General features: G+C 49.6%; 1 long non-coding RNA gene across 2 annotated transcripts in view; it reads left to right on the plus strand.

Moving 5' to 3' along the window:
• The first annotated feature begins 2 nt into the window (after nucleotides 1–2).
• LOC115505351 overlaps nucleotides 3–17,574 on the plus strand; it is a 31,093-nt gene continuing 13,521 nt past the window's right edge. Inside the window, exons 1-4 of one of the 2 annotated variants that reach the window (XR_004343122.1) lie at nucleotides 3–41; nucleotides 2,806–2,999; nucleotides 7,917–7,956; nucleotides 9,264–10,825. This is a non-coding gene — a long non-coding RNA (uncharacterized LOC115505351). Of the gene's footprint in view, nucleotides 42–2,805; nucleotides 3,000–7,916; nucleotides 7,957–9,263; nucleotides 10,826–17,574 lie in introns of those variants that run through there. The other variant, XR_003965990.1, reaches the window with a different exon arrangement.

A 17,574-nucleotide genomic window follows, 5' to 3' on the forward strand; every position in this document is an offset into this window, starting at 1 on the left:
TCAATGCTCAACTAACTGAGCCATCCAGGCGCCCTAAAATGGTAAGACGTTTAAAGGATACACTGTGATGATTTGATACATGTGTACATTGTGAAAGAGTTTCTCCCATCCAGTTAATTAACACACCCATCACCTCCCATATTTATCTTGTGCGTGTTTGTGCGTATGTGTGTGAGAACATTTGAGTTCTCTCTCTCTTAGCAAATTTCAGTTATGTGACACAGTATTATCAGCTGTAGTCCCCATGTTGTGCATTAGATCCTGAGTCCTTATTCATCTTCTAGTTGAAAGTTTGTGCCCTTTTAACAACCTCTGTATTGTCCCCTCCCCCGCTGTGGCAACCACTTGTCTCTTTTCTGTTTCTTTTTTCTTTTTTTTAATTTTTTAAATGTTTATTTATTTTTGAGAGAGAGACTGAGAGACAGAATGTAAGCAGGGGAGGAGCAGAGAGAGAGGAAGACAGAATCCGAAGCAGGCTCCAGGCTCCGAGCCGTCAGCACAGAGCCCGGCGCAGGGCTCGAACTCAGGAGCTGGGAGATCATGACCTGAGCCGAAGTCGACCGCTTCACCGCCTGGGCCCCCCAGGTGCCCGTCCGTTCTCTGTTTCTGTGAGCTTGACTTGTATTGTTTGGTTGCACACGGAAGTGACACCATGTAGTTTTTCCCCTTGGCTTAGTTCAGTTCGTGTGATGCCATCAGGGTCCATCCACGATGTCACGAGTGTCAGGGTTTCCTTTCTCGTGGCAGAATGATATCCCAGTGTATGTATGCGTATGTGCGTGTGCACGTTGTTGTCCATTCCTTCGCTGATGAACACTTAGGTTGTTTCCATATCTCGACCCTTGTGAAGAATGCTGTAAGAGGGGCGCCTGGGTGGCTCAGTCGGTTGAGCGTCCGACTTCAGCTCAGGTCACGATCTCACGGTCCGCGAGTTCAAGCCCCGCGTCGGGCTCTGTGTTGACAGCTCAGAGCCTGGAGCCCGTTTCGGATTCTGTGTCTCCCTCTCTCTCTGCCCCACCCCCGTTCATGCTCTGTCTCTCTCTGTCTCAAAAATAAATAAACGTAAAAAAAAAAAAAAAAAGAATGCTGTAAGATCACAGGGCTGCAGACGCCTCTTTGATAGCCTGCCTTCCTTCCCCTGGATGTATACCCGGAAGTGAAATTACTGGCCCATAAGGGAGCTCTATTTTTAACGTTTTGAGGCACCTCTGTACTGTTTCCCACAGTGGTGGCACCAAATTAGGTCCCGCCAACAGCACAGGAGCTTCTTCGTTTGATGTGGTCCCACTTGTTTATTTTTGCCTTTGTTGCTTTTGCTTTTTGGTGTCAAATCCAAAAACTCATCGCGAGAGAGGTGTCAGGGAGCTCACCACCTACGTTTTCTTCTAGGATTTTTATGCTTTCAGGTCTGAAATTTAAGTCTTCAGTCGATTTTGAGTTGATTTTTGTATATAGTGTGAGACTGGGGTTTGATTTTATTCCTGTGCACGTGACTGTTCAGTTTTCCCAGTGCTATTTACTGAAGAGACTGTATTTTCTCCGTTGTACGTCCTTGCGTCCTTTGTCATAAATTAGTAGACCAAAAATGCATGGGTTTAGTTTTGTGCTCTTTGTTCTGTTCCATTGCTATATTGTCTAGAAATTTGATAAGAGTCTTTAAGAAATAGCTTTCAGGTCGTCCACTGAAATTTTGAACACGTATAATACAACTGTGATGGCTGTTTTTATGCCCTTGTCTGTTAATGCTCACATCTGGGGCCATCAGTTGTGGGTCGGTTTATCCTCATTGATCATTCTCCTTGTTAAGGGTAAGGTTTTCCTATTCCTTTGTGTGGCTCGTAGTCTTTCATTGGATGTTTAACCTTATTGAATGCTAGATATTTTTGTGCTCCTATTAATATGAAAAACAGTTTTGGGGGGGCGCCTGGGTGGCTCAGTCGGTTAAACATTCGACTTTGGCTCAGGTCACGATCTTGCCTTTTGTGGGTTCGAGCCCCGCGTCGGGCTCTGTGCCGACAGCTCGGAGCCTGGAGCCTGTTTCGGATTCTGTGTCTCCCTCTCTCTCTGCCCCTCTCCTGCTTGCGCTCTGTCTCTCTCAAAAATAAATAAACATTGAAAAAAGAGAAAAACAATTTTTAAAAATGTTTATTTATTTTGAGAGAAAGAGAAAGAGAGCACCTGGGGGAGGGACAGAGAGAGAGAGAGAAGGAGAGAGAGAATCCTAAGCAGACTCTGTGCTATCAGTACAGAGCCCCATACACAGCTCGATCCCATGAACCACGAGATCATGACCAAAATCAAGACTCAGATGTTTAACTCACTGAGCCACCCAGGCATCCCATGAAAAACAATTTTTTAAGGATCTTCTTTTTTTAAAAATGTTTATTTATTTATTTTGAGAGAGAAAGAGAGAGCTGTGCACGAGAGTGGGGGAACAGAGAGAGAGGGAGAGAGAGAATCCCAAGTAGGCTCTGTGGTGTCAGCACAGAGACCAGTGTGGGGCTCAATCTCACAAACCGTGAAATCATGACCTGAGCCAAAATCAAGAGTCAGACGCTTAACTGATTGACCCACCCAGGTGCCCCTAAAGATTTTAGTTTTAAGTAATCTCTACTTGGGGCCCGAACTCACAACCCCAAGATCAAGGATTGCAGCTCCACTGGCTGAGCTAGCCACGGACCCCGAAAGACAGTTTTTTGAAGAGAATTACCAGGACTTTTAGTTTTGTTTAGTTTCATCAAAAAAAAAAAAACAAAAAAAACAAAAAAAAACCCCAAATATGTCATAAAGCTTTTTTTCCTTTAGGGAGAAAAAAAAAAAAGGAACAATTTTCATAAAATCAAGTAAGCCATGGTAACTTGAAAAACGTCGGGAATCACCGGTTTACAAGTTATGCGTGAACGGAAGAATAACCATCACAGCCCCAGCTGGCCGCTTCATGCCAATGGCAGCAAATAAGGTCAACTCGAGAAAGATCAATTAAGTGTTTGGAAGTCCTGGTGAGTGCTTAAGCAGACCGATTCACGGGGACATCAGTGTAGATCTGTCTTTGGTATGCGTATGTCAATATTCTAGGCATGTTTTTGAGTTCTGCTGTGGGATGCTGTTACGTTCATTGTCAGCAGTCGTCTGGTGTCGCCTGCCCTTGTTCACGAGGTCCCTGTGCAGGTGCTCGGGCTCCGCCATATCGGGCCCCTCTGGCGTCTCTTCCAAGATGCTGGCTTTTCTTGGTCATTTGGAGTCCCTCACGTCTCGTGAGAACACACTCGGGTTTTCACAGGAGGACCTTTCTCTCTCCTCCCTGCATTTTCTCCTCTTGAAGTCTTAGAACGGTTGTCCAGCCGGGGGAAAGAGGCCCCTTCACGAGTCACTTACTGTATCAGGATTTCTTCTTTGTTTTCAGGCCTTGCTTGTTTTCCATCCCAGGCGGACTGCCGTTTTTCTTTTGCTTTCTCTTTCCCCCTTTCTCGCTTTTAAAACTTAGGTTATGGGAAATCTTAGTCCTGCGCAAATACAGAGACGGTACAGTGGGCTCCCGTGTGCTCGTCAACGACCATTTTTCCAGTGCTGCGGATTTACAAACATTAGAGACTCGTCTTCGAGTACAGACGTCATGTGGGGGGACGCACAGCCCTGGTCTCATGTGGTGTGGGTGTAAGACTCCTGGTTTGTTTTCCAGGTCCAGATGGATACAACGCGAAAACTAAGAGTCTTCAGTGATTTTCAGGGGACGCACCAGGCATCTAAATACTCTCTGACTTTTTGTTTTATGTGTGGTCCTCGCAGCTTGTAGCTTTTTCTGTGCTTTGTTTACAGTCTCTGGTTGATTTAGGCCGTATCTCATCTTTGATCTGGATTTACACTCCATGCATGTAGTTCCTAAGCTTCCTTCGTCTTCCTTCTCCTCCCCCTTCTCCTCCCCCATATATATATATGTGTATATATATATGTATATACATGTATGTATGTATATATATGTATATACATGTATGTATGTATATATGTATATACATATACGTATATATACATATATGTACACACGTAGAGTGTTTTTATATATCAAGTAATGGATAAAACCACACTAAGATAAAATCACAAGAGGCGTCTGGTAGAATCCTGTCACTACTATGTACTAGTTAGCGTGACTTTTCCAAATCTGAACCTCTCTGAGGTTCAGCATCATCATCTATAAGTTGAATAGTGCCCACCTTCAGGAGGGTTGGTAGGATCAGAAATAACACAAGTAGGGGCGCCCGGGTGGCTCAGCCGGTTGAGCGTCCGACTTGGGCTCAGGTCATGATCTCGCGGTTCGTGGGTTCGAGCCCCGCGTCGGGCTCCGTGCTGACAGCTCGGAGCCTGGAGCCTGGAGCCTGCTTCGGATTCTGCGTCTCTCCATCTCTCGGCCCCTCCCCTGCTCATGCTCTGTGTCTCTCTGTCTCTCAATAATAAATAAATGTTTAAAAAAAAAAAAAAAAGAATACAAGTAGAGTGCATCACAGTGCCGGGAGCACAGGAGTAACTCAGGATGACAACCGCCATGATATGACACATGTGGCATGGCTGAGAAACGGGTGGCAGAGAATATTATCCCCGACCGGCGGCTACGCAGGCACCAGTGACTAAAACACTGGCTGAAGTCACTTAGGGAGCCAGTGACAGATCCAGAACCAAACTCATAAATGCCACTTCCTGGACGCAGAGGCTCCTGCAAACCTACCCAAATCTAATTTCTGCTCGTATCTTTGTGGGTGAATTCTTTTTTGCAACAGAAATGAGACATTTCCAGCGGCTCTTTTCAGGGGTTTACTAAATTCATGGTTCCAGGCGTCTCGTTTTGGGCATTGTGCCCCAAACCGTGCCCTTGTATCCACGGTGAGACCTTGAAGGAGCCTCTCAGACCGGCACCCGTCTGCCGGGGCGTGTTGTTGAGTTCACTTGTGGACGGGCTGCCTCTCAGAAGCACGGGCTGCAAGTGGACAGCGAGCAAGCAGCCCGAGGAAACGGCCGCGACGCGACGTTTCACGGAGAGGAGGGAATGCTAAGAGTCCCGCTCACCCTGCGTCTGCCTCTGCGACTCTCTCTGCCTTGCTGTCTCTCTGACATACACACAAACGGAGTCCTGTCGAGCTTCTAGTCTTTACGCCCTGGAGGGGCGTTCACACCTCTGCAACTGTGTACGCTTTCCAGGTGGAGAGATGGTCCTGTTCAGCCGTTTCTCCTTACATGTGACACAAGCGTCGCCGTGTGTCGCGGTTAATCACCTGGAGATGTCCCTAGGATATAAATTCTGCCTAAAAGCGAAAGGCGCCTTCAAGCAGAATTAGTGAAAATTGTGTGGACGAGGCTCCCGCTTTTGTCCTAAACGGACAAAGTTTGGGGAGAAAAGGACTGTTTGAAGGGGATCTGGAGAGAGGCCCCTGGAACTGTCGCCTGCTGATAGGAGACCTCTTCTCACTCGGGACTCACAGGGTTATGTTCTCCCTTCAGTAGGGACGACCGTAAGCAAACCGAGCTGGGTTCCTCCCTCTTGTCTTTTTCAAAGCCCTATTCCCCCTGCACTGAGCATAGCGGCTGTCCCTGAGGCATCTTTGTGCCCCTAGCGCCTTTCATCGTGCTTTACATACAGTAAGCACTCAATAAAGAATTAGGTTGGGTGCTGAACGCATAAATGTGTAGAAGGGGCAAATCTGCCGTTTTGCCAGGCGCTGAGTGGACCACTAAGGATGTGTAGCCTGGAGTTCCTGAGTTTCACTGAGCTTGCTGTCTAGATGGGGTAGCAATTTGGGGAAAAGCTTGGCCATTATGTCTTCAAGTGTCTTGTCTGTTTCTCTTCTCCTCTGTGACTCTAATTGCACGTATGTTTACTCTTCTCATAATGTCCCGCAGCTTCCTGAAGCTGTTGTTTTCATCGTTTTTTTTTTTCCCCTTTGGCTCTTCAGAGTAGAAAACAAATCTACTGAGGCGCCTGGGGGGCTCAGTCGGTTAAGCGTCCGACTTCAGCTCAGGTCACGATCTCGAGGTCCGTGAGTTCAAGCCTTGCATCGGGCTCTGTGCTGATGGCTCAGAGCCTGGAGCCTGTTTCAGATTATGTGTCTCCCTCTCTCTCTCTGCCCCTCCCCTGCTCAAGCTCTGTCTCTCACTGTCTCTCTCAAAATAAATAAATAAACTTTAAAAAAAAAAGAAGAAGAAATCTATTCATCTGTCTTTAAGTTCGTCTTCATTCTGCTGTTAAGCCCATCCAGTAGTTTTTAACATTTCAGATATATACTTTTCAGTTCCAGAATTTCTATTTAGTTCTTTTTATAGTTTCTAGTTACCTGCTGGTATTTTTCATTTATTATAAACATACTTTCCTTTATGTCCTTGAGCTTAGTTATGATAATTGTTTTATAGCCCTTATCTGCTAATAGTATGTGAATCATTTCAGGGTTGATCTTCATTGATTTTATTTCTTTCTGGAGTGTAGATAATGTCTTCCTGTTTCTTTGTAATTATTCTAAGTACTTTTTTAAGTTTATTTTTTTATTTTTTAAGTTTATTATTTTCCAGAGAGAGAGAGAGAGAGAGAGAGAGAGAGAGAGAGAGAGTGTGCATGCATGTGGGTGGGGGGAAGGGCAGAGAGAGAAGGAGGGAGAAAATCCCAAGCAGGCTTCTCGCTGTCAGAACAGAACAGAGCCTGACATGGGGCTCAGACTTGTGAACCGTGAGATCTTGACCTGAGCCAAGGTCAAGAGTCAGATGCTTAACCAACTGAGCCACCCAGGCGCCCCAATTGTTAATTAAGTAGGTTAGAACCGTGTCCTGAACATTGTGAATGATGTGTTGTTGAGATTCTCAATTCTGGTACGTTCTCGTGAAGAGTTGTGTTCTGTGTCTGTAAGAGTTGTGTTCTGTGTTTGTTTGTTTGTTTGTTTGTTTGTTTGTTTCTGGTGGTAGGCAGTTAACTTGGTTGCATTCAGACTGCTAGCTTTGTCTTCTGTGCTGTGAACTGTAGGTCAAATTTCTGCTCACTTCATGTAGTCTTGGCTGGGTGGCTTGAGCGCTGCTTCCTCCAGTGTGGTTCTGGCACGAGCCAGGGACTCCCGCAAAATTTATGCACGCAGTCTGGGGCTCTCCCTTTCTGGCTCTCCACTTTCCAGGGTTTCCCCTTTGCTTTACAGGAGCTGTGTCTCTCTCAACTCTATGTTCTGGTGCTTCATGTTAGTAAGACTTTGGGTTTTCTTTCTGACTTTTAGCTGCCTCGTATACTGTAATCCAAGCACGTCCCCCTGGATAAAAGCCATAAAAACCAGGAAATGCACCCACTTCTTTTCCCTCCATCCAGTTGCTCACTTCCTTCCGGTATCTGCCTGTTCTGGTTACTCCCCAGTGTCTTTGGTTAGTTGTTTTTATGTTTTGCCCAGAGTTTACAGTTGTTATTTGTGAGAAGGTTGGTTTGACAGGAGCCACACGGCCATGACTAGAAGCAGATATGGAGAGAGGTATGTAGGACCACAAGATGGGGACAGATAAGCAAGTCACTGTCACAGAAGGACTCAGAGATGAAAATACCTTAAGAAAACAACTTGGCTTATAAAGAAGTTTGTAAGGGAGTCCAGGCTTGAGAAAGACAGGCTGAGCAAGGAAAAAAGGCAACAGGTGTTTAAAGGGAGAAATTACCGAATCACTGAGTTTACAGTCAGTCTGTTTAGGGTAGAAAAATTAGTTTTCTTGCATGATTTTAGTATTTACACAGGCTGAGACGGATCTTCAGACATCAACTTTGTAGAAGTTAGGGAGAGACATGTTTTTTTGTAGGGGGTCGGTAACCTGCAGGAAAGGTTCGAGGTTTCATATTTTGCGGGCTGGGAGCACGCAGAGCGATCCTGGTTTTTGTGATTTGGTTCTGTTTGTCTGTTTGTTTGTTTTGTCTCCAGGTGCAAAGTGGACAGGTGTGCAAAGTGGACGGGTGCAAAGGTGAGGGTGAGCCAGCCAGTTCTCCTTACAGTCCAGCCCCAACCTGACACTCAGATTTGACCTCTTAGGTTGTTTTGAAGTTTTCTGGTTCGGTGTAACTCGACTGATATCTTGTTATGTTCACTGGTTCACCGTTTATGTTCACTGGTTGTTTACACAACTTTCTTGACTTACAACGGAGTCAAGTCCGATAAACCCCTTGTCAGTTGAAAATACCGTTAACCCGGAAATACAGTTAATACACCTGCCGACCTCGAAACTTCTCAGAAACCCCCATTAGCCTGCAGTTGGGCAAAATCATCTAACACAAAGCCCATTTTGTAGTGAAGCGTTGAATATCTCGTGTCATTTATTGACGACTGTACTGAAGAGTGTAACGGTCTTGTGGGCAGAAAATGGCCGTGGGCGTGCGGCGCTAACCCCTTGACCGCCGGCTGGCAGGGAGCGGGGACCTCTGCCCAGCCTCGCCGGAGAATGTCACAGATCGCTAGCCTAGGAAAGGGTCAAAATTTACCACTCGAAGTGTGGTTTCTACCGGGCGTGTAGTGCCTGGCTTCCATCTCAAGAGTCGGAAACTAGGAAGCGGAGCCGTTCCAGTCAGGGGCTGTCTGTACAGAGGCATCCTTATTGCACGCTCATAAAACCAGGGCAGATCTGCTCTCAGAGTTAACTTGTAAATCCTCTGTCGCGGTCATTTGCTTTTTTTTTTTTTTTTTTAAGAAAGAATTTTTCCTTTTGTTTTTGATGCTTATTTATTTTTGAGAGAGAGATAGAGTAGGGGAGAGGCGGAGAGAGAGAGAGAGAGAGAGAGAGAGAGACAGAATCGGAAGCAGGCTCCAGGCTCTGAGCTGACAGCACAGAGCCCGACGTGGGGCTCAAACTCACGAACTGCAAGATCATGACCTGAGCCGAAGTCGGACGCTTAACCGACTGAGCCACCCAGGTGCCCCTCGCTGTCATTTACTTTTATGTGTCAGAATTATTTCATCACCTTGATCAGCTCGTCTCCTGAGCTAAGGAACAAGGACCCTTCCATGTGGTCCCCTGTGGTTTGACTGTAGAGGTGTCCTCTGTCTGAGACGCTGCAGGTTGTCAAGTTCCTGACCTGCAGGGAAATTCTCTATTACCTGTAAAGCGGATGTTCTATAAGCGTGGGTTCCAGGAGACTTTCCCCAGAGCTGACTGCCGTTGGCTCACAAGCGAGGATCGTTAAATCTGCAGGAATTTTGTAAGCTGCTCGTTAAACAAGGCCATTACTGGAAATTAAACTTTGTAACTTTCATTCAACTTTGTCATTTTCATCACAGGTTTTCTTCCTGCTGGATTCTAAGGTGGGATGTGGGCCTAGTGGATCGCTTACGGAACGTTCCATTGCTGTTTATGAAAGCAGGTTAAGCTGATGGTTAGAGACGAGGGTGGAAGGAGCGTTTTTCCTCACATACCTGCTTAAGACAGAACCTTCGCCTCAGTTCAGTCCGCTCCCTCAGTCCCAGGAAGTCGATGTCTGTTTTGCCAATCTCAGGTTGATCATCGACCTTCACCGAGTCACCCGTTTCCATGCTGGAAGGTCCTGGAAGTCCTGACCAAGCCTGGTGGCCCGGACCGGACGGATGTCCGTGGCTGCACTGGCGGGGAGCACTCGTGAGTGGGCTCATTGCGGTGTCGCTGGTCGGGAGCCCCTGCTCCGGGGTTATTGCATCTCGTTTTGAGGTTATTTCCAGAAGTTTCAATTTCATGCCTGAGTTTATAGCAGAGGCTGTTAGGTGCGTGGAAGATAAAAACAGACGCCATCCGTTGATGGCAAGACTGAGTGACTTTGGCTCCTTTGTTGTAACGTCCAGCAGGGCCAGCATGGAACCAAGGAGCAGGCTCGTCACTTTACAAGGGTGTGGTCAGCGACGTCCCCGGGTAGTGAGGGCTTTTGTCCCAGGGCACATTGATTTCTCACCAGTGGACAAGGGCATTTCAGGATGAGAAAGAAGAGACTTTTCCTTTCTATTTATTTATTTATTTTTAAAAGTTTATTTATTTTGAGAGAGAGCGTGTGATCACGTGGATGGGGCAGGGGGCAGAGGGAGGGAGAGAGAGAGACTCCCACGCGGGCTCTGTACCGCCGCCACAGAGCCCGACGTGGGGCTCGAACTCACGAACTGTGAGATCATGACCTGAGCCGAAGTCAAGAGTCAGTTGCTTCACCGACGAAGCCACCCAGACGCCCCTATATGCGGCAATTTTGTATTTGCAGAGCATGGCGATGCTTACCGTTTTGTTTTGTTTTGTTTTGGCCTTTAGAGTTGTGCTTAGCAAACCAAAAGGCCAGGGAAACCTCCCTGAGGCTCTGAAGGGTTTGACACCGAGTGTGTGTGAGTGTGGCTGTGAACACGTATGTGAGAGTGTGCGTGTGTGGTGTGTGTGTGTGCGTGTGTGGGTGGGGGTGTGTGTGAGTGTGTAGATCCAGGGTGCGTCTCTGAGGTAGTTTCCGCCCGCCCCAGGGGCTCAAGGAAGGGGTGTGTGTGCTGTTGGCCAAAATACCAACGCTTTCCCATTTGGACAGAGGCGCAGGGGAGGTTGCACGGGTCCCGGGACAGAACCTGCACAGAGGTGGGCCAGAGCCCGTCCTGCGCACGTGAACTGCCTGGGGAGTTGCTTACAGAGAAATCTTCTGTTTTTCTCCTTCACCTGTTAATTTTGAGTGACTTCAGGGTTATTCTATTTGTTACATTTAAATATTATTGTAATGAGAAATATTGTTTTTAAACCCTTTGCAATACAGATTTGCCTCAACTTAAAAGAAGTTCATTGTGGAAAGATTCAGAATAACAGCACAGTGGAATAAATGTTCAACTTTTAACATAAGATTTATTGCAGAATTCTTTCTTTCTCTCTTTCTTTCTGTTTATTTATTCAAGTAATCTCTATACCCAACGCGGGGTTCAAACTCATGACTCCGAGATCAAGAATCGCATGTTCTAACAACTGAGCCAGCCACGCACTCAGAATTCTTTTAATTCATATTTTTAGTTTTAAAAACATCAATCCAGAAAGTTTGGGAAGTAGAATGAGAAATAGATTACCCAGGGCGCCTGGGTGACTCAGTTAGTTGAACGTCCGACTTGAGCTCAGGTCACGATCTCCTGGTTCGTGAGTTCGAGCCCCACGTCAGGCTCTGTGATGACAGCGCAGAGCCAGGAACCTGCTTCGGATTCTGTCTCTCCTTCTCTCTCTGTCCTTCCCCCACTCACACTTGGTCTCTTTCTCAAAAATAAAATAAACATTAAAAAAATAAAAAAATTACCCATATTCCATCACCCTAATGTATTATCAATTTTGGGAAATTCTATTCCAGAATTTTATCAAGTGTACATCTATGTTATTTGAAACCTTTATCCATAGTGCGCACACAGGTTTGATTGTGACTCTTTCCTCCTAACACCGACTCTAAGCATTTTCCCATCTTTGTAGCCGTCGTTTCGGTATTTGAAGCTCCCTCGGTGCCTTTCCAACGTGGGACTGTTTACAAAGACCTAACTGCGCACAGGTTTTCGGCAACACGGCCGTGGTGTTAGAAGCACAGACAGGCTGAACCGAAGCCAGGTCGGGGTTGGTGACGGGGAGGCACACGCTGGGAAACCAGTGCACCTTCTCATCCAGGAAAGTGATCCAGTAATTTCTGAGTTTCTCAACCAGGTGTCCAGGCGACCTAGAAAGGTGTGTCCCACATGACTTGTTTCGGTCATGGTAAAAAAAAATGGTGTCATTTGCGGATAACGGGTTCGTCTCGAGTATCGGAGATACAGCTCGGGTCCTTCTCTTTGCCTGGTGGCCCTGAGTGCCTGGGGGCCCAGCAGTGGCGCAGGGGAGACACTCTCTGTCCCCAGCCCCGAGACCCCATGCCCTCCCCCCAGTCTGCTCACGGGCCCAGGCGCCTCTGTCTACACCACTCTGCCCCGGAGCCATCGCTGTGCAAGTCGTCTGTGACCGACTGCAGAGTTTTCACAGACGGTGCACTTGAACACGTCGATCTGATCTGATGTGGCTCTTCAAAGTAACAGCAAGGTCCGGAATCAAGTCTCCAGACTCTCCGTCTTAGAAGCCACCGGTGCCCATGTCTGAACCGGTCTCATCCCCTGTGCTGGGCCAAAAACTGTGATAATGTAATTTCTGAGTATTGTACCTACGGTGTTGGTATTTCACGCCCTCTGGATAGAATGGACCACAAGGACTTGGAAAAATTAAATCTCACATCATTTTCATACAGAATCTCAAAAATCACCAAGTCCTTTCGTTAGAAAAAATTTTTTTTAACGTTTATTTATTTTTGAGAGAGAGAGAGACACAGAGTGTGACCAGGGGAGGGGCAGAGAGAGTGGGAGACACAGAATCCGAAGCGGGCTCCAGGCTCCGAGCTGTCAGCACAGAGCCCGACGCGGAGCTCAAGCTCACGCACTGGGAGGTTGTGACCCGAGCTGAAGTCAGACGCTTAACCGACTGAGCCACCCGGATGCCCCAAAAATCACCACGCCCTTGAAACGCCGCGTAGTCCCAGGGATGAGAAGGAACGGAATGTGCACATCTCCCCGGCGCCCAGCTGTCCCTGTGTGTCCCCGTGTTCTCCCCTCGCCCGGCAGCATGGGGCCTCCTCCAGCCTGCCTTCTGGAAGCAGGAAGGCGGGCAGGGAGAGTAGACCAAAGGTAGGAACCGGTTTATCAAGTCCTCTGCCTGCCGGCCCTGTGCCTGAAGCCACATTTCTCGCAAACCTTGTCCCTCGGTCACAGTAAGGCGGAAGCGAGCCCAGGAATGAACGCAGGACCGACAGCCTCCTGCTGCCGCAGTTTTCAGGTTCTTCTTGCCACCGCTCCGTCCCCGCGAGCTCTTGGGGCTTCTTCCTCATCATCACGGGAAGAAGTGTTTTCAGTGACTGCACGGTGGTGGTTGTTAGCCAGACTTTCTTGTGCTGATCGTTTCACAATATACACAAATATTGAGTCACCGTGTCTGCAGGTTAGACCTCAATAAATAAGTGCGTCGGTGAAAACAAAGAGACAAAACCGAGCTCCTTGGCCGGTCAGGTCGGTGCCAGGTTGTGTCGCCGCTGAGGGTCCCAGGAGACACGGAGGGGGGGGGTCTGCGGACACCGATGAGGGGGTCACCCTGCGCGTGCACGGCCACGACAGCAGCAAGTGTGCCCCAGAAGCTGGGTCCACGCGGCCAGGAGGGCACAGTGGAGAGGCGGCGTGGCCGGCAGCTGAGGGGTCCTCCCTGGGGTGGGGCCCTGAGCCCCCAGGAGCGGTGGGGCTCCCAGTGCGGGAGGAGAGGGCTTGGGAAGTCGCTGAGCGCACGGAGGGCGGGATGCGGCACGTGCCAAGTCCCTGGGGCCAGAGGAGCAGAGATAAAGGAGGTCAAGAGGGGCCAGTGAGTTTGGGGGACAGAGGGGATGGGGGAGAAGGGGAACTGCAGTTCGAAATTACAAGTTTAAGATGTCTATGAGATGCCCGAGGCGGGAGGCCTACCCACAGGGCTGAGCTCCTGTCTCCTGGAGCATAACCCGGGGAGTGGGAGAGTCCCCAAGGCTTCTGGGACAGGGGTCGGGGGCTCCCTGAGCTCCTGCGACACAGCCGGCCCCCAGGCAGCTGCCTTCCCTTCTCGGTACATCGGTACGTCGGAGTTTGTGCTTTCGCCTCCTCTGGGGTCAGGCCCGTCGCAGAGACTGCGAGGAGGCCGTCTGTGTGCCGCCCGGACACGGAATCGGGGACCCCTGGTGGCTGGGCCACACAGTGAACCCGCTGCCACCTGCTGACCGTGGATTTTTGTGTTACGTGATGATGTCTGGAGTTTTGCTAAGTCTAGGAATTAATCAATTTGCCGTGGCGTATCCTGGTACTTTGGGTCAGAGACCCGGGTCGGATGTACGTGTGGGGTCCCGTCCCCCTGGTCCCTTAGTTTGGGTCAGAAGACCTGGGTCAGAGGTACGTGTGGGGTCCCGTCCCCCTCGTCTCTGGCATCAGGAGGGGCTGCATTTCCCGGGATGCGGTGCAGGTGACCATGCAGGTGACAGGCCCACCTGTGAACTTTCGTGTCCGGGTCTGGGCGTGGCTTGGAGCCCCTGAGTTTTGTCCCTGCAGAAGCCGCGGGGCTTGCTGTGTGCAGAGGCCCCTCGGGAGGCTCTTGGAATCAGGAGAAACCCCGAACTGCCTCACAGCAGACGGTGAGGGACTTCCCCAGGGTGGGCCCTGCAGCCAGGCCCGGTCCTGGGCCGGACTGAGAAGCGCTGGACGCCGTGCCTGTCCCCTGCCCGCCTCTCCCCGCCTGGTCGTGTTTGGCCGTGTGCCTTCCATCCGCCGCCCCCGTGAGGAGTGTTTTCCACAGTGAGCTCATCACGTTACACACTGGGGTGTGAGCGGCCCGTTTAAGCTGCATTTGTGCCTTCAAGGAAGACCGAGAAAACTCGGAGGGAGGACTCTTCAGCCGTGTGGAGGGCGGGGGGGGGGCCTGTTTGGAAGCAGGGGTGCCTTCCTGGGCATCCCTGGAACCGTCCCGATTCAGGCCCCGTCTGGTCCCCGGATCTCAAGGCCAGCCTGTTTTTGCTGCTGCCAGGCCTGTGCCTCCGGGACAGAGACTCGGGAACGCGGCCCGCCCGCCGTGCTCCCGGGAGCCCGCTAAGCTGGGGCCGCGGCCGCCCCGGCGGGGGCAGCGCCCACAGTGGCCGGTGCTGGTGGCAGGGGCGTCGCTAGCCACACTCGTGAATCACTGCCGGGCTGGGCTCTCTGCTGTGACTCAGCCTGAAACTTTGTTCTGCTAACAGGAAGCCAGCGGGCAGTGCAGTCAAATCTTGTGGGAAACTCTCTGGATTGGAAACCCCGGGGTGTTTTCAAGCTTCTGTTTCTACAACAAAAAGGGAAATGATCAGATAGCGGCTCCCCGTCTCCTTCGATGCAGAGGGACTACACTGGCAGGGGGCTGTCGTGAGCCGGGCTCCTGGGTCTCGTGACGCGCAAAAGCTGTATAAGGAGTTTCCACAAACGGGAAGCCGGCAAGGAGCGCGATGGGAATCGTGTAGGTTAAACAGCGGGTCTGGAACGCGGGTGGCAGTCTGCCCGTGGGAAGCTCTGGGGACTGAGGATGGGCGCGGCCAGGTCGGGGAGCACTGCGCGGCCAGGAAGAGGCTGCGAGGCAGGGGGGCGGGGTGTGGAGCCCCGGGCCGTGCCGGAGCAGTGGGCCAGCTGGGGCTGTCTGTGGACGCAGGGACAGGAGATGCGGGTGTTCATATTCCTCGTGGACGTGGGGACAGAGCCACGTGAGCCCTGGAGGCCTCTGGCCGTCCCCAGGGGCCGGGAGGCTGGAGCTCACTGGCAGGTGCTCCCGGTGGACATCTGGGAGCACCATGACTTAGATCAGTGGCTCGCAAACTTTTGGGAGTGGGGACACCTTGTTATATAGCTTGTTTTGGGGTGTATTCTTGTCCCCACTGTTTCTTTTTAATCTTAAAAAAAAAATGTGTATTTATTTTGAGAGAGGGAAAGCAAGCAGGGGGAGGGGCAGAGAGAGAGGGACAGACAGAGAGAATCCGAAGCAGGCTCCAGGCTCCGTGCTATCAGTGCAGAGCCCGACGCAGGGCTCGAACTCACCATCCGTGAGATCATGACCTGAGCCACAATCCAGAGTAGGATGCTTAGCCGACTGAGCCCCCCAGGCGTCCCTCCTTTCCACTCTTTAAAGTATTGTTAGTTGGGAGCGCCTGGGGGGCCCAGTCGATTAAGTGTCCGACTTGGGTTCAGGGCATGATCTCGCGGTTCGTGAGTTCGAGCCCCACGTCAGACTCTGTGCTGACAGCTCGGAGCCCGGAGCCTGCTTCGGATTCCGTGTCTCCCTCTCTCTTTATGTCCCTCCCCCAACTTGTACACTCACTCTCTCTGCCCTCTCTAAAATAAATATTAAAAGAAGTTTTTTGAAGTATTGTTAGTTAAAAAAAATAGATTAAAATTAACTTTGTTTTAGATTTCCAAATAAAAAGCTTCTGTCTTTTCGAAACTTCTGAGACAGCTGGATAGCCTTCAGAGTTATTGCGATGTTAGGATTTGGAGCCTCTCAGCTGTGGGCTGTTTGCTCTTAGGGGGTGAAGGAAAGGCCTTCAGCGCTGATAACAGGAGACGCTGTGCAGAAGTGACTGCCTGCTCGCCAACGCCCCCTCTCCCCACGACGTCGACATCTGGGGATATTTGATAAAATGTCCTTTCCCATACCCGTTACTAATCACATTTTTTATTTATTTATTTTTTTTTGCTTCTAATCTCCCTTCCCTCCAGTCGGCCACTCATCCTGCCGTGAGAGCTAATTTCCGAAAAACAGATTCCATTACGCCACCTCCTTCCTCAACAATTTTCAGCGAGTCTCCCCGCTGCCTATATGAAGTCTGGCACCCTAGCATGGAACAAGGAAAACCTCTCGTGGCTTAATCCTCAAACCTTTCTAGTTTCAATGTCTTTTACATCCCCCTCTGCACCCGCAATCCTGCTATACATGAGCATCAAGCAACTGGAAAGCTTAGCTCAAACTGCTTATCTGAGACAGGGATTTATTTGCTCCTGGGGCTTAAAAAAAAAAAAAAAGTCCATTATGGCATGAGCTTCAGGCAAGGCTTGATCTAGCAGCTGAGCAATTTCCCCAAGGACTCCATTTCTCTCTGTCTGATTTTCACAGTCCCAAGATGGTTGCCAGCAACCTTTGGCCTTTTGTTTCTTTGTTCTCATCTCTAAAGAACAGGAGAATGCATTGGCACCGCATTCCTAACCCACCTTCATTCCGACTAGGTTTATTTACGTCCATGTTTACCCTGCAGCCATCCCTGTGGCCAGTGGGACGTGTTGACTGGTTACCTGCTGCAGGGGTTTCCGAGGCCAGCCGCGATCCCAGGCTGTCACTGTACTTCTGACTGACTGGCTACACGTCGGGGTTCCCACGACTCCCTCCTGGGTTGGATAATTTGCTAAAATGTTTCACAGAAATTCAGGGAAGCGCTTACACCTACCAGCTTATTGCAAAAGATACAGATAAAGGATACAGATGAAGGGGCGCATAGGGCGAGGTCCAGAAGGGTCCACGGAGCCGGAGTGCAGCAGCCGCCTGGCACGCGGACGTGTTCACCAGCCTGGAGGCTCTCGTTTTCTTTCTTTTTCTTGTCTTTTTTTTTTTAACGTTTATTTATTTTTGAGAGAGAGAGAGCGCGTGCACAAAAGTGGGGGAGGGGTGAAAGTTCCAAGCTTCTAAACATGGTCTAGACTCTTTGGTGCCCCCAGGACCCACCCCTCCACCCCACTGAGAGTCACCTCATTAGAACAAAAGGCACTATCACCCAGGAAATTCTGAGGAATTTAGGAGTTCTGTGTCAGGAACTGTGGTCAAAGACAAAATATTAGTAGGAATGGGGGGCAGAGACCAATAAACATATACATGTATATATTCTTACAGTTTTGTAGCATTATATCCATTATTTCTCTGAGTCCTTAATTCAACAGAAAGAACCTTGAGTTAGAGAGTTGTTTTTTTTCAAACATTTATTTTTGAGAGACAGAGCGTGAGCAGGGGAGGGGCAGAGAGAGAGAGGGAGACACAGAATACGAA

Source organism: Lynx canadensis, chromosome F1 (assembly GCF_007474595.2).
Source record: "Lynx canadensis isolate LIC74 chromosome F1, mLynCan4.pri.v2, whole genome shotgun sequence".
NCBI classification, from domain to species: Eukaryota; Metazoa; Chordata; class Mammalia; order Carnivora; family Felidae; genus Lynx; species Lynx canadensis.